General features: G+C 41.3%; 1 protein-coding gene across 11 annotated transcripts in view; it reads right to left on the bottom strand.

Moving 5' to 3' along the window:
• TSPAN4 (tetraspanin 4) overlaps window positions 1-18159 on the bottom strand; it is a 2368794-nt gene that overhangs the window by 698990 nt on the left and 1651645 nt on the right. The gene's annotated exons all lie outside the window — the stretch shown is intronic.

The raw sequence follows: 18159 nt of genomic DNA, 5'->3' as shown, positions 1-18159 counted from the left end.
TATCTGGCACCGTAGGCCAGGAGGAAGCATCTGCAATCTCATCTTTAATATTACTAGATGTTCGCCCCCCCCCCCAACAAGACCTTGCAAAAAAAGCCTGGTAATCAGAGCAGAACAGAAACTCTGATTTCCTGTATGAGCCAGGGCAATAGACATCACATCATGGATCTTGAGCAGGGTTTCATGTGTACTACAGCTTCAGAGCGCCAGGACTCCTCATTCTGACCACACAGAACAGGCCTGTATGCTGCAGAGCACTTGCATACATAGCCACATATAGCTGATTTGGACACTAGAGGTTCCCTAGCACCACCGCATGAGTGGAGAACTGGAGGTCAGGGCCATGGTACTTTATATATCCAAGCCTTTGAAGTTGGTATGCAAAGGGTGCTTCACAAACTGATCAATATAGAAAGTGACAAAGATGAACTTCCGATTATTTCAATGATACTCAGATTGTTATTGGAAGTATCCTGGCATATGATGTGGATATGCTGACAAATAATAGCATCAACTTTGATTTTCTTTATTTTTTGATACATCAATTTTAATGGGTTAACTGGCATCGGAGAAGTAAAACATGATTCCATCCTCCACAGAAAAAATGCGTTTGGGTTCTGTGTCAAACCATTAAATATTGAACTCTCTCTTTAGTTCCTCTCCAAGTCCCAGGTAACTCCTTTCCAGAGCATTTTTAGGGTCAAGCCTGCACTAGCATGCGCATGCGTATCGCTTGCGAGACGCTGTAGTAGTTAGCAAAGGGCTCGAAGCCCCGCCCATGTCACGTCAGTGTCTTTCATTGGTTTGTGGGCTTGCCTTTTAGGATCTGCTTGCATTCATTAGTGGAAGGCATGCATACATCATGCCTTTTCCGGTGGTTAGCCCTCCTTGAGCGCAGCGACCAAGTACTGAAAACATATGAGGCTTGTTGTTTTCAGTCCGGTTAGTGGACTATTTTTTATCTTTTTTCACAGCGCAATCTCGCTGGGCAGAAGTCGAGCACTTTGCATGACATGACCCTGTTACATAGTTAATTGCACTTTTGCCGGTTACATAGATAATTGCACTTTTACCAATAGATTTCAGTATGTGTGAACTATAGCAGCACAATCGTGCTCTCTGTTCCCATTTAATGAGGCAAGAAAAGTCCGGTTGGGAGTTTACAACTGCTAATAGATCTAACTCGGTGAAACGCGAAACCCGTTGCATTGCAAATGCTTGTTTAGCTTCCAGTCTCTAAGAAGCGCATGAAAATGGTCCCAATCCCTTAGCCCACAGTCCCATGGGACACAGCAAAGGGTTCCTTTCTAAGGCACAGACTCTTGGGACTTCAGCCTACCACGTGCCAGTCTGTTCCTTGAAGTGCACCTGAAATGTGGAGCGCATACGCTTCTGGGAGTTGAGAGATGTTCAGCGACGCACGTTCAATATGGCTTCACTGCGGCTGCCACCGCTAAATACGAAGACGTTAGTGCCGGCTCAGTGCTGGGCTCGGCTGCTGTCTTGTTTATTTATGGATATCTACTTTTTAATTACTCGGCTGCATTTTATGTGGTGCTCTTTCATCTTCGACGGATGAGATTCATAGCTCAAACAGAAGTGAATGTGTTAGGTGTCTGTTCAGGAAACGTTGCACAAGATACATAGGGCGCTCTAAGGAACAGCAGGGACAAGACAAGTTAATAATTGCTCTACTTATGCAGCACACATCTTCCGAGGAGTGTATGAGAACTTTATAAAGTTTATAACTCAACTATTTTTATCCTTTGGTGTATTTGTATTATAATATTTATATAGCACTTAGTATCCCTATGTGGCACACTGAAGTAGCTTGCTACCATGGGCAGGGTGTGTTGCTGGAAAGGTGTTGTGAGTCTATGTAGGAAGTGTTTTCATGTTGTTCACAGCGACCACTAAGAGGAGGTTATCAGCTTATGTGACTCAGCATATATCGGTGTAATGGATAAAGAGATGTGAGAGTTAGATACACAGGTTTTCTGTTAGTATACTAGCAGCTTTCATCAGCTCTCAGGATCCCTTTTTGTTGTTTAGTCCACCTAGCTGGTTAGTTCATGGGGTCATCCATTTTGAGGTCGTATGGACATGTGAATCCATTGGTGGAATGGGAGAGGTCACAGATCTCCATAATAGATTGCATTATGATCAGGGGTCGAAATGCATTAAAAAATATGCAAACTGTGATGCTGCATGTAGTGGTGGCGGAGTCCATGAGCATGGGGGTGGGCTCAAAAGTGTGGCAAAACACCTAAACATTCTGTATCTTTGGTCTCTCACCTTCAGGTAACTACATATAAAATAACTCACAGCTTAAATAAAAAAATAATAGGAGTTAATTTAATCAATGAAAAATGCACTGCAGTACATTATGAAACCTCTATTAGCTAATGCACTACAGAGGTCAGATTGTCTAACCAGAAAGCCACACAATTAAGGGCCAGATTTATCAGTATTTGAAGCAGTGCAACTGAGCAAGACAACTAGCTGCTGTGAGTCAAATGCAGAGGGCAGGCATGCACCATATTTACTAACATATGGTGTGGTGCTACTATCTCCATTCACTTGCCCGCTATGTGCTGCCCAGTGGAAATGCAGGCACCCATGTGCCATCTTGCAAGAGTGCCTATGAAGCAGTCAGAATTGTTTTTGTGCAGAAAGGGGGACTTTCCTGCACAAAAACAATACTTTAGAGGTGTTCTACTTTAAGTGTGCCTTGTTGTTCCTCCATCGGAAAGGCGTACCATCTTGAAGCATTCCCAGGTTTACTACTCTTGGTAAATCTGAGAATTCAGCAAAAATAATGGGTGGATACATGGAAATAACCACTCTCTACTCATGTAATGCTTTCCTGGCGCAGAGTACCACAGGGTTTACTCCACTTTTTTTCAAGATGCGTAGGGCCCGCAAGGTGTCTTTGCGTGGATTGATAAATCTGATTTAAGGATTGCATTGTCCTTGCATCACCCTGCATGATGCAAGGGCAATGCAATTCTTTCATAAATCTGGGCCTGAATCTTAGTTGGTGCAGTGGAGGATAGCGATGTTTTTTTTTTTCAGTGCTATGAGGTCCAGGCTGTGATAGAAAGCACTGTGAATATGCAAGTCATTCTTTTAACCTTGCATTACACACAGTATAAAATAGGCTGCTACAAAATATGTGAAAAGGTTTAAGATAGAAAAGGCGTTTTCAAAATATAGATTTTAGTAATGCCCAGACTGCATAGGGCATTTTTATATCGCTGTCCCTTAAAAGCACACACTTCACAGCTCAGCTGGTAACTCCTTGAACTACCACTCAAAAGGAAAAAAAATCTGAGTTATCAAGAAGGTTCAAGTTTTTACTTCAATTAAAGCCAATACCAATTGCCATATAAGTAATTGTGCATATTTACATTTCTTTCAGGCAAGCAGGTACCCTGGGCAAGAAGGGTTGTTTCTCATTTAGCTGTCTGTCTTTGGTTTCACAGCACAAAAGACTCCCTTCCTGACACTCCAGCTGAAGCATTTCAAGTATCAGAATTAACCATCCCCGGATAACTGTATTTACACAAAAAGTAGATGAACTGTTTTTCATAAATTCAAAATGTGTGGGGATGGCATGCCCCTCCGATCCTGCCCACTTCGACCTCTGATTACGATCATCTTTTCTGTGTCTGTCATTAGATGAAGTAAAGGAACAGTCAAAGTACGTGGCATGATGGGAGCTGCAGGGGTGACTATGCCTTAATAATCCAGATTTTCTCCTTCGGTGGGGAGGCTGCAAGGGTAACCTCAGAAATGGTTATCCCACCTTCTAGAGTGGCTCTAAATTATGGCCAGAGAAACTCCTACCAGTAAACGATTATTTCCCCCCTGTATAGGCTGTGGGAAGTGTCCATACCTATGAGTAACTATTGCAACCATGTACAGAGGCTTGGAATGTACAATAGCTGGCTGAAAGCTGTGAGCAGGTGAGGTTAGCCTCACCTACTAGAATGGCTATGGGCTGTAAGAGTAACTACTATCCATGCCCTCCTGACTGGCTGTAAGCTGTAACTAGGATACTATATCCCTAACTGCAACGCAACTCTGGGTATCACAGGAGGAGCTATCCCCAGCCCAATACGGTAGTACTAGTAAAGGCTTTCCCCACCTTCTGGAGCTGTTATAATCTATACACAGGACTATTTCCAAACAGGAGCAATTATTCCCACCCTTTGTATGTGCGTAGGCCAAATCCAGGGTAGATTATTAATTTGCGAGGGGGGTTGAGGGTTAAGCGTAGTAGTGCCTGTTCCTACTTTGTGGAGTGAGTCTGTTTTTTTTTAGGCGACTCCTGCTAGAGATTTCAATAGAGAATAAGTAAAACCAAATTTAATTGAATAACCTTTATAGATTCTAGGCCTAACTAAATACTGCATATTCAAATGTTCATATTCATTTGTAAACTCTGCATTACATGTGCCTGTTTAAATTGCTAATGCTTGCAAATTCCAAACATGCTTTAGCTGATTTATAAAAAAAAATTGTTCAACTTCTCTTGATGCAAACTTCCTATCCTAACACAGAAAGTAATCTTTCTTTTTCCTTTTAACCACTTGACCTGCAGCAAAATTCCTAATTTTGCTTAATAAGTTTTAATATTTGTTGCTTATGAATAGGCTTTAGTATGTGTGAGAATAGAAGCAACAAAATGAGAATAAGCATAAAACTTATTTTTCAGAAAGGAAAGCAGATGGAAAAATCCCTTTATGTTTCAAGGCTAATAATTCTGAATGAAAATAAAATGTACCGCATGTTTAGAATGCTCTTTATTACAATCTGCCACCGCAACAGAAACTGTTCCTGTCTCACGGAGTTTCTTGACTCCAATTGGCCACCATGATGTATCATCTGCAATATTGTGTAACATTTTGCTTCATTGCCATGTGCATAAAAGTTGACCCAGGGAAGGAACAGGTTCACGTGCCTTGGCAGACACGCTTTGGCACACGCTCTGACACACACACACTTTGTGATACGTTTTAGCAGACACTCTATGGCATACACGCGCTGCAGAGCTTGCTGTAGATACTCTCTCTCTGATTGTCTTAGCTGGCATATTTCCTTTTGTCGCTACTGAATAGCCTCAGAGGTTAGACAGAAGATGTTATGGGTTACTTAACTAAATGCACTTTCCTGATTTAGAAGAGAACTAGATTAGGGATTAGATTTATGGGACATACTTTATGCTAGGTTTTGTAATATATATTGACTAAATAAAGACTAAAAACATTTGCAAACTGATGATTGATAAAAAACAAACTAAAATTAAAACTCTCATTATTGACACCAGACTAGAAAGAATGACTGAGTTTTATAATAATTGAGAATTGCAGTTTCTTAACTTCTTCAAATAGGAGCTACACAAATCCTATTTTTGTAGTTTTCATCTGTGCGGTTACTTATTATCATGAGCCAAAATAGAAGTACAATATAATTGCATATTGCAAACCCTATGCACTTTAGTTATGATCTAACTTGTATTTGTGTTCACCAATGACGTTTTATTGAATCTTCCAATGTAACATATCATACATCATAATTGTTGGCAGACTGCTGCGATGAATATCAATTTCAACTATTGAGTTCCACTATATTTACATAGAAATCAATGGACAACAAAAAACTTAAAATCAAAATAGTGATACGGTTGGTAAAGTCAGTAACCAGTGAGGTCCAGTGTTAAGTTTTGTACGCCATTGTGGATGTAGTGATTGGTGAAGCCATTTGTGGAATGATTATATTAATGTTCTTTGGTCATAAAGCCTGATTGCAATAGTTGCTTTGGGGATTAAAGGGCCAGTTAAACAACTCTTTTTTATCTCACTGTGTTCTTTGACATCTTGAACCTGAGATAACTAATAGTGACACTAAATTAATCCTTATGTCAGAAGGCTGTCTTTGTGAGGGTAGTTGTGTGGCCTAACTACAGTGGGCTTTCATCTGATTTAGTCTCCAGTGCAGTGGCAATTGTGTCCCATGCTGTGTACACGTGGCCCTAAACTTTCAGTTTCTGTAAGTTAGTTAGCCTGTCCTCTTCCGCATAGGTCCATCTCCTTATGTCTCCGATCCAAGAGGTCATTGTAGGGGCTGAAGGGGCCTTCCACAACATGCAATGCACTTTTGTCAATACACGTGTTGTCTGTACATTTGAGAGCATGTTCTATTTCCTGTGTGCTTTCCATTTTCCTCTATGTTCACTATATTGGCCTGTATGTTCTAGTAATAGTGAACTATACAAGAACACTATCACTTTGATGGCATGACCATGATTCAGAGGGAGGTGTAATATATATCTGATGTTATAATCTGATGGTTTACTATGGTTTTGGCCCCAGATGTGAGCTAATGCTCCTAAGATTTAATTGTATATCAAGAACTGCCCTATTTCCACACCATGTTACTCTGTAATGTTATTGAATGTGCAAAGTAGACCATATTCAAACATACCACCTATTGTAACTAGCCTGACCTCTGTCAATGGTCTCTTGTCCTGTGAATCTGTTAGAGCATTAATCTCTGGTAGAGTCCACAGTGGTATATCTGGGGAATACAGGGTGGCCTCCAGTTCTCTTTGACATATGTCTTCTAACAACGACTCACTATCTTCACCAGTTTATGTCGTGTCATTTGAGTGGTCTGTTTGCCCATCAGTTAATCTACGATCTCTTGTAGCTCAGTCTGACTGAACATAATTTCTCCCGGGGTTTGAAGTATTGCTCAGTCATCTCACTGGCCAGTGAATTTGAGCTGTCACATAAGATAACACATAACCCAGGCAAACTCTTCTTCAGTGAGGGATCTTTGTGATTTATAAGAACTACCCTTCTTCAGGAGTCCCATGTAAATCATAATACAATGCTCTGCAATCCCTTAAAAAGCTCCTTGTTAATATCACTGGCGGTTCTGCAGTAAAATGTATCAACCTAGAAAGGTTGAGCATGTTTAATATCGCCAATTGACTATTGCCGAGAGGGACACTCTGTGTAACATCATGATGTATTGTAGCAATCGTTCTGCGGTGATTTGTCTTGATAAGATCGCCATCTTTGTAATAAATGTTCACATCTAGGTATTTAAACTTGTCACATTTCCACACCAGCCTAGTTCTCAGCGCTGATATATGTTCTTTGTTCATCATACATCAAAGTGAGACTAAGCATGAATTAGCTCAATTTATTTCTATGCATGAAAAGTCTCCAAACTCATCCAGTCCCCAAAGTCATCCAATAGTGCCATTACCGCTGGTACGCTTGTGCGACCCTCTCGCGGGTAAAATACGTTAATCATTGTCATATAATGACATGATACCAACTATCACCCTCATCTGTTCCCCAGTAAGGACTTTTCAATCTCAGTAGACAAGTTAATGGTTCCATGCCATTGCAAAGGTTATAAGTGACAAAGGTCACCCATGTCGCTTCCTATAGTTAAGTGCTCAGATATCACCCAGCCTCTACCCACTCTCTCTTTGGGTTCTGTACAAAGCAGTTGCATCTATTTCGAAAAGCTCTGACCCAGGTCCATCTTCCGAAGTACCTCCATGAGAAAAGGCCAGCTCAGGATGTCAAAGGTCTTTGCAATTTCCTGAGAGGCAATTCAGTACACATGGTCCTCTTTCGGCATTCTTTCCATTATTCAGAACAGCCATCTTAAATTAAGGAAAGTATTTCTACCTGGTATGAACTCTTTTTGATATGGGGGAACAATTAGTAGCAATGGACTGGCTAACATATTTTGTAGCGTCTTGTAAACAAGTTCAACAAGTATCGGGACATTACAAGTGCATGTCCAATTGGTCATGTCCATGTTTAGGGAGGACCGCTATCAGTGCTTTTCTCATTGCACTTGGTGGTATCCATTTTTCCATTTCTGTTTCTCTGTCTTGCAAATTTTCAAGAGTCTGACGGTGAGTTTGGTCTTGTAAGTTGCATTCAATTTGACTAGGAACCTGTCTGTTGCTGTTGCTTAGTCTCTTCCCATCTGATCTATAACAATTTGGACCTCTCATGCTGTTATTGATTCTTCAAGAGTTTAGCAGTGTGTCAGGATGTTTCTAGGCATATCTGTGGTCTCTGAAAATGCCTGCAATGGGGTAATCTCTTTGTTTGAAGGAGTTGCATACAGATTTTTATAATACTCGGCAAAGGTCTCATTAATTCCCATCTGGGTCTTGAGGATGTCACTTTCTAACGTTCGGATGGCTCCTTTTGGGATACAGGTCTTCTCAACCCTCAAGAGCCAGGCAAGCAAGTTGTCTGCCCTGTCACCCTCAGCATGTTGATAGGCCACATATTTCTGGTAATCTACATTATCCAGCCTGTCTAGCAGTTTTGCATCCCCTCACGATTTTTACTCTTCCTCACCAAGAGAATTTGCTTAATTCAGGAGCTGTCAAGTGTGACTCATGTAGGTATGCTATATGTGTGTGTCTGCCCTTTAAATATGTATGGATTATATTTCTCTCCAGGGTGTTGCCATTCGACATATATTCACAATCATTATGTTGTATTCATTAGTAATACCTCATGTGTGTGTTGGTCAAATGCCTATGTGTTTGATTTAAACACTTGTCGGGCTTGATCATTTATATCCCCTTTCCCTGTTGCACTCCACCTCTGTATGTGTGCACAACCTTGGCCAAGACTCTTCAATGATGTAAACCCAACTCCCACTACTTAACTACTTAACTAGAGTAAAAACACTTACCTTGCCAATTAAAAGTGTAATTGAAAATTAAACTTGTTATTGAAATTGTATTTTCCTGAAATTTGACACTGCGCGTTGTTGCCTATTCTTGTTTCTATCCATCACTCTCCCCAGTCCCAGATCCCTAAGACACCAAGTCCGGCCATGAATCACCGCCAGGCATGGACTTTACCCAGTATCATTCACTGGAGTCACAGGTATACTTGTGTGGTACTCTATATAATGTCTTCAGTTGTCACAGGTGTTAGAGTGGGTCCTCGTCTAATTTTGGGGCCTGAATCTCCTGAATCTGTGTCTCCTGCTCCATCTAAACCATCTTGTTCTGTTCTCAGTGTGCCTTCCCTGGGTTAATTTCGAAGCAGAATGTCTGTCAAGGTCACATGAAACCCCCCTCAGTTGGCACAATTGTGTCGGGGGGAGAAAGAGGGACTTTACACTGAGATGTCAATAATCCTAATGTCATTGTACCATGAAACTGCCCCTCGGCATTCCTGGTTCAGACTGTGGAATAGTTCAACTCGTCTCCCAGGATTTTAAGTTTGGTCTTCATTTCCAACATCATGGGCCTCAGTCTCATGAGGCGTGATTAATTTTTTACAACTTTGTAAGTTTTTTGTAATCATCCCATAACAGCCCTCTATCAATCACCAGAGAGTCTATTTTAGATTCTAAAAAAACTCTTTATTGTCAAGGATATCTTGTAGTATGGTATCAACTTAACTTATGTGCCATCCAAAGTAATTTCCACATGACAAAGGAGGTCACCGATATCTTCGTTGTTGACAATTGCTTCAACCATGTTATTGCTTGGTGATGAGGACTCTAAACATTTTGATTTCACCATTGTGGCACTGCTGTATCCTGAATAACTGCTGCGTCTCATCCAGTGAAGTTGTGGGAAGCCATCCTCTATAGAAACTGGGAGTCACTAATATTACCTTTTGATGGTGCCACCATTTATGGGCTGCCAGCCACAGCTTGGTCAAGGCCTTAGCCAGTCTCAGGACACAAATCTATGGGCTAGGGTACACCAGTGCCAGGTGGCCAAGCAGGAGCCACTCACCAAGTTTTCTCCAGGGTGATCTGAGACACCCACTCATTCATCTGGATCTCCTCTGCTATCGACAAGCGGCATTCCTCTGTAGCACTTTGGCCCTCTCCCAACAAAGTTCTGGGTTTCCTCCAACTATGCAAGGTCTCAGGCAACACTTGTCTTGGAACATCATTGCTGCCATACTACACGGACCTCTCATTACCAGCTGAAGATCATGCTGAACGTCTCCTTCATAATGTCTTGCTTCCCGACCCCCCTGTAATCTTCCAGAGATAGGGTGAATGGCCTGGCTTGTGGTGTTTCAGTTCTGGGAGCCTGGTGGGAGTCAGTCATTGAGGCTCCCCCAGGGTCAGCGGAGACATTAGCTAGATCACTGGGGCTCAAATGTGGTGCCTTCCTGCTTGGTCGATGATGTTGCCCATGGCCCAATCTATCGCCATGGGCACCACCTGCCAAAGTACTGGATGCTCTCCTTGGCTGCACTCAGCCCCAGGTTCTATCTCTCTGGTATGTCATCACTGCCATGCTGCAGGTCCCTCTTATCAGAGGCTGGTAGCCTCACTGAACTCTCCCTCTACAGTCCTGGGCTGTCAGAACCTCATTCACATTTTTACAGCCAGGGTGAGTGCCCCTGTTCTGTGAGGGACCACTACTGCTCACCAATCTGGTCAGGATAATGATTTTCAGGGATGTTGTCCCTGGGGCTTCAGTAATTAGAACTCACATGGTCTCCCTCTTGACTACACCCTCACTTTAATATGTATGTTAACCAAAATCCTATTGAAGTTTTTAGATATCAGTATTGTATGGTTTCTGAGTTCTATCAGACAAGAAATTGTTAAATGTAAATGTTAACTCCTGAAATTGCTTGTTTAAAAAGGACAAATATGAGGCCCAATGCTGTGGAAATAAAATTTCACATTGCTCATGATGTGATTTAGGTCCTAAGAACGATGGATGTGTCACTCTAGAATGATTATTTAATTTGTAGAACAAACCAATGCCTGATCTCACCATTGCATTGAGCTGCAACAATAAGCTCTTCTGTAAACATATTAAGTACACAATATTTAGACCAGTCAACGACAGAAAAGTAAGAAGGAGCCTTGCTAAGAGCTGCCCAACCCCACCCTACCATTAAGGTGATAAACAATATGGTAAGACAAGATCTATGTTGTGTGTGAAAAGATATCAAAATCAGTTGGGTCTACCGTCAAACTCTGCTGGACTTATTACTTAAAAGGACATGGAATCCTCACTTATGTTTGTGGCATGCTTCATTATTGGGTTCCCACTCTCTACCACAGACCTGGATAATGTCTGAGGTGGTGTAATGCTATTAGTGTACTGCTGTACGTATTTAACCACCAGCTCCATCTTGGCCACTGACTCCATTTTGTGTTTAGCTTAGCTTCATACACCGTTAGGTATTTTTCCGCGCACAGCTTGTGCAACATGTATTCGATCTCTTTCTCACCAAGGCAGGGACATAACACGGAGGAGTGAGGGAAATATAAGGATGTACCAGTGAATGTTTATGGGATGGTAGGGAACAGTTTGGTCTTGGGAGCGCACTTTAGGATATGGCCAATCTCTAACATGCTCTTTCAACAAGGACTGGTACAGCCAGTGTTTGAACAACAACTTACAGTATGGGAGGAGGGGAGTTTCTAGAATTCGCCTCTCCAGCTTGTTTAAGGTATTTAAGAGGGAAACTTGATGACTGGGTGTAGATTGAACTCATTCCGGGAGGGGGGTGCCTTTGCCCGGTTCATTCCCATTGCATGTGGTTCTCTCTTTCGGCAGTTGTCTGGGTTCCTTCGTGTTAAATTTGGCAAAGAGATCATGTCAGTGTCGAGCCACATGGTGATGCATTTTTTATTCTTATTTTAAGCTTTGCATTGTGCATGAATATATAACCACTGTATGTAGCTATAGTTTCCATGAATGAAGTAGTGTATGTTCATTGTTTGTTTCTATGATCATTATTATTCTACTGCTGTGATTATTTTCAGAAGTGTATTTGTGTTGCTGCATTTGACCTGCATGTTTTCCCTATACGAACTTGAAAAGTGCTTTAATAAATTTATTACTCAGACTAAGAGTGCTGAATTGCTAGCATTCCATAATATTTAGCCTTGTCTCAGTCTGAAGTAAAGCAAAACACTTTGGAGTAGTCAGAAAGGGTGGAAAAGATTGAAAAGTGTAAAATTTAAAAGTGAAATATATTTGGCAAGAAGAAAAAAGAGCATCACAAACCAGTTCTAAAAATGTATGCGAGATTCCAGGGTGGACCAAAGAACCTCATAATGTCTTAGCGAATGAATGGTCTTGTTTTTCATGACTTTCTGAATCCTGGAACAAATGCCTTGGGGACACTGAGCCCCAAGATGTACTTCTATGTTTAAAGAAAGAACCTTTTGAACGTAGTGGTGATTAATCTATTTTAGGGCGGTGAGGGTGGGAATTGCTCTCTGCCCATAGAAAAATGCATGAGAAATGCAAGCAGTTAGAACAGGAGAATCAATAATTAGAAAGGCAGTTAGCTGAAACTAAACATACTGTAACTATGCTGTGTTGTCAGAATAAGCTGTTGCAAGACAAGCCCGATACCTATCAGTCTGTGGCAGAGAAAGCCACTGTTAAAGTTGCCCAGAACAGAATAAATCAAAAGAAAGTTAATTTAGCAATTGCTTATGCAGGATTAGACTGGAATCCATATTTATGGGACATTAACATATGGGAGAGTACTGATTTTATAAATTCTAGTGATGAAGAGGTTAATAAAGGTGGAGGCCAGTGTGAGCCAAGTGAGCAAAATGTGGTTTGTTCATACCCCATATTTAGTTTGAAAATACAGGGCACTCCACAGAATCCAGGAGGAATTGAAATGCATTCTTTAGAAGCTTATACTCAGCAAGAAGTTAATGATATTGTGGACCGATTTAAATAGAAAAGAGGGGAAGCACTGCTTACGTGGATGCTGAGGTTATTTGACACCAGTGCTTCAGGGGTAACATTAGATTCAGGAGATTCAAGGAAGTTTTGTACTCTTAGCACAGACCCCTTAGTACAAGAACAATTCAGCAGTTAAGGGAATCAAGGAGCGACCAATTTATTACAGTTGATGGTCATGGGATATAACTAAAAATATCATACTGAATCACACTGGCCACCAAATAATAAGCCTTGCTACACATTAAAAGATGTCATTCAAAGAATTTAGGAAGAAAGGAAGAAAACTGCTATTCTATTAGAGGAAGCTCACAATTTGTTAGAGGATCCGCTGATCATTTCCGTATAAAATAAAATTATTTGTCTCGCCCCTCCAGCTTACAAGCAGGTGATAATGACTCTCCTAATTAATCAGACAGGGCAGAGAAAAAAAGAGGTGCTGGAGGTGGTTCGCGAGCTAGGAGATCTTGGCAATTGGAATAAACCAGAGAGAGCCTCCAGATCGATGGGTCACACAGATAACAACAGAGTATCTAGGAGAGACATCTTTATGGTATTATTGAAGGATGGTGTCAGCAGGGAGCAGATCAATGGGATAGATACCAAAAGCCTGTGGGAGATGTACTGTAAATGAGGCCTGGACTGCAAGGAAGGTAGCAGGCGGGTTCACAAGCAAGATAATAAATATGCAACTCAGAGTCAGTCATAGAAGCAGGAAGATGAAAAGGCAAGGGAAAGAAATGTCTCTTCACAAGGGAAAGAGGAGGAAGGTTGGGACAGCAAGGGGTTAACCGTTGAAGGCAGAGAAGGAATAGAGCCTGCTCGCAGAGATGAAAGCATTTATCCCGATCTGACTTGGGCAAAAGTTGACAGGTTTAAATCAGACCAGGAAACTGACCAAGCTCTGGTACAGGGATGGCCTTGTAAAGATAACAGAGCACATGTTGATTTATAAATACACTGGAAACACAGAACTGTGCAAAGAGTCCAAGCATTAGTTGACACCGGAGAGGAGGCCTCTCTAATCTCTCTAGTTTATGGCAATCCTAAAATATTTACCGGGCAGCACTACAGCATCACAGCGTTAGGTGCAAAACAAACTCCTGCTGTGCAGACTATGGATCAAATGAAAATAGGAAGAACACCGATAAGAGAATACACTGTTTTGATTGTGCCCTTTCTGGAGTACATGCTGGGAATTGACATTTCAAAAGGAATGACTTTGTATTTGAATTAAGGTTGCTATCAATTTGGATCAAAGAGATACATTTCACTGGCAGCTATGAGGGTAGGTCATCTGAATATACACCCAGTGAAGGTGCTCCAAGCAACCAAGGTAATAAGCCTAAAGCAATACCGCATCCTAGGAGGGCATGATGAAATAAGTAAGACTATCCAAGACATGATTGAGGCTGGTGTAATAGCTTTAACCACCACTGAATGGAACAATCCCTTTGTGCCATGTGTAAACCTGAAGGGCGCTATAGAATGAGTATTGATTACCGTGAACTGAATAAATATACACCCCCATTGACAACTGCGGTCCCCGACACCATCACTTTGATTGAAAAAATATGGAAACATAAAGGGACATGGTATGCAACTATTGATATTGCCAATGCTTTCTTTTCTATACCATTGGCCCCTGAGTGTCAGGACCAATTTGCTTTCTCATATTGTGGCAGACAATTCCAAATGTTATCTTTTCCTATTGAGTATGTACATAGCCAAACCATCTGTCACTGGCTGGTGGCAGAACACCTAGATGAAGTATTTGTCATTCCAGGAGAGCAATTGACCCATTACATTGATGACGTGATGATTCAAGGAAAGACACAAGAACACATGCAGACTCAGTTGGAGCGGATTGTGGAATGCTTGCAGAGCAATGGGTGGAAGATTAATCCAGATAAGATGCAAGGACACTCTCAAAATGTGAAGTTTTTAGGGATTCAGTGGAATCAGGTACATAGAGTTGTTGCCACAGGCAAAACAAAAGATTTTAGAGTTTGCCACTCCCCGCACTAAGCAAGAGACACAACAATTAGTTTGATTGTTTGGGTTTTGGAGACAGCATATTCCTCATTTGAGTCAGATTATAGCCTCTTTGTACAAAGTGACACAAAAAAACATGAGTTTGAATGGGGTGAACAGCAGCAGTGTGCTTTTGATTTGGCAATGGAGGCGATTCAACAGGCTTTAGATTTATGGCCAGTACAAGAAGGAGACATTGAGCTGCATGTAACCATTCAGTGGCAACATGCAAATTGGAGCATAGGCAAAAACAGGGAAGAACGAGGGTGCCACTGGGTTCTGGACTAAAACGTTACCTGAAGCTGGGAAGCAATACACTCCAGTTGAGAAACAATTACTTGCATGCTACTGGGCTCTAGTAGATACAGAGCAAATGACCCTGAGCAAAGTAGACACAGAGCAAATGTAATTTTGAGACCTGAGAGTCCAATAATGCAGTGGGTGATGAGTTCCCCTAAAACGCACTGCATAGGACATGCACAAGAAGCTAGTATCATGCGTTGGAAATGGTACATACAGGACAGGGCTTGAGCAGGACCAGCAGGCACAGCCGCTCTACATGAACAGGTGTCACAAGCCCCTGTGTAGGATGAGGAGAGGGTCCAGGAGGTACCACCAATAAAAGAATCACCAGTTAGATGGGGTGAGCCATTTGAATCCTTGTCCCTTGAGGATAGGAAGCATGTACGGTGTACCGATGGTTCAGCCAAATATGTGGGGGCCAAAAGACATTGGAAGGCAGTTTCATATAACCCATTCACCAAAAAGCTGTTGACCACTACAGGAGAAGGAACGAATAGTCAATATGCAGAATTATACGCTGTGTATCAGGTGTTGAAGGAAGAACTGCCTGGAACTTGTCACATTTATACAGATTCGTGGTCTACCGCAAATGTGTTAGTCACCTGGCTTCCAACATGCCATGCAGATAACTGGCAAATACATTCAAAGGATGTATGAGGCAAAGAATTTTGGCAGGAAATTTGGGAAATGCTAGAACAAAGTACCATTACTGTGTATCATGTAAATGCCCACTGTCCAATCGATTCACTGAAACGCTGGCAGAGGTGGCAACACCATATTTTGTCTTGGTGGGGATGGCTAAATAGGCGCACCAAAAAATGTGGACACCTGGGAGAGAAAGCCACTTACACGTGGGCAGAGATTAAAGGGATGCACATTCCCCTACACTTGATAATAACTGTAATCATGCAATGTCCTATTTGTCAACACACACAACAGAGATCTGTCCCGCAAACAGTCAGAGGTCAGTTGATGAGGGAAGTTACAGGGGCAGATATGGCAAATTGATTACATTGGGCCACTATTGATTAGTCGTAGTTGTCAAAGTGCTTGCGCAATAGTGGACACCTCTTCTGGTTACCTGATTGCTGTCCCTTGTAAACGTGCTGCTCAGTATAATATCATCAAGACTCTGGACCTTTTAATGTTATATTATGGCGTACCACTCCAGGTCCAGAGTGACAATGGGTCACATTTCAAAGGAAAATTGGCACAAGATTATTGTTTACATCACAACATTGAGTGGATATATCACATTCTTTAATATCAACAAGCTGCAAGACTGATTGTGAGAATGAATGGCTTGCTGAAAGCCCAATTAAGAAAATTGTCGGGTGGAACGTTGAAAAACTGGACAGAGCATTTAAATACCTAACCTCAGAATTTGGAGGGCTTCATTTAAATGCGGTCATGTGTCCTTCTTCCCTGAAATGACGCAGCTAACAGGTCTGGAACCTCTACCCCATCCCTTTCGTGAGTCTAAAGACATTAATTATTCTTTTTGTGGGTGAGTTGTTTGAAGGAATCAAAGCAGTTGTCAGTCACCACGAGTGGGTAGCTGCTGTATTTACACACAGTAACAGTTTGCTCCATTTCACAAACTGCACAGAATTGAGACTCTAGGACAATGGAGAGGCTGTGCACCACATTGTCCATTTTAAAATAGATTAACACACCAATGTATTGTCGCCAGGAAGGACAGCTTATTAGGTCAAGTGCGCAAGCGCTCTAGCCTGTTGTAAGCCATCTGCGGGCATTTAACCACACCCACCATTTGTTCATGGGCTTGCCTTTCAAAAATCCTTTGTCATCATTGGTAAATGCTTTATGTTTGTTTCTCCTTGGGGTGGTTTTGTTACCGCCTTGGCTATCGAGCCTGTTAAATGGATAATTGCAAGTTTGCCGATACCTTGGACTGCGAGCAAACTTCTTTTTCCTTTTGTGTCTCTCCTTCACCCTCATGCTCATGGCAGCCATAGTGCTTTGAATCAGCTCATTTATGTCAACTGTTTTACTTTTCATTTTCTTTGGCAAGAAAAGCAAAGTTAAAATTTACAACGCTAATAGCTCTAACTCGAGCAAACGTGAGACCCATTGCATTGCAAATTCTTGTTTTTTCTATTGTGACTGCTGGTAAACTAAAACCTTAACTCTTCACAATGTTGAAAAGGCATGATTTCTATGAGGCTCAACATCATTTTAGGGTAAAATCTCCCGGTGTGTCCTGAAAATAATTAATTTCACGAGATTAGGGACCAGCTTGCCTCCTCATATTTACTTCACTAAAATTCACGTGTTCTTCTGTTAGCAGCATTGACAGGACAGCTTCACTAGGTAATATACTTTATATCTATTTCAACATTCTATGTTTGCTAATTTATGACTTAGATAAGTAATCGTTTGATATATTTGCATATGCCTATTGGCTGTTTCAGTCATGAAGATAATTTCTTTAAAATTCATTTTGGGGATGTTTCATGCTGTGCGAATGGAAAGGATATACACTTTTAAGTATTGGTATTTAACATCACGAAATTAAATTATTGTTTTGGTATTAAGCAATGGGTCCTGGGGCAACCATGCACACTGGCTTCAAATTTCCCATCCAGATTTATCGAGTGGATCGAGTCGGAATGCACAAGTGTGCAGCCATGGCACACTGATCCTCCTGTTTACAGAATTACATTGCACATATATGTAATTGGCTGGTTAGTAAATTAACTACTGGTATGGCAATTTGTCTTACAGACTTGAAGAGAAATATTATTGTACAAGAAACGTGTAACAAACTGGTAGAAAAGTGTCAGAAACCTACTAGGGTGTCAGTGTTTTTATATAAATAATGGAAATTACTATAACCCCATTTACATTATTTTTGCCACGATTTTTTTAAAAAATTTTTTTCAAAAGAGCATACTTTAAAAAAAAAATGTAAAGCTGTTGGAAGATGTTACAGCGCCTGTTAGGATAAAGGAAAACCCCAAAAGGGTTATTATTTCATCTACTGGCAGGGCTTTTGTTGCATGAGCGATAAATGCGCTCTTTCCAAATGGACAAAGCCTTAA

The sequence above is a fragment of the Pleurodeles waltl genome, chromosome 3_1, assembly GCF_031143425.1.
Source record: "Pleurodeles waltl isolate 20211129_DDA chromosome 3_1, aPleWal1.hap1.20221129, whole genome shotgun sequence".
NCBI classification, from domain to species: domain Eukaryota; kingdom Metazoa; phylum Chordata; class Amphibia; order Caudata; family Salamandridae; genus Pleurodeles; species Pleurodeles waltl.
Note: the sequence above shows the minus strand (reverse complement) of the source record. Positions and strands in the feature narration are given on the sequence as shown.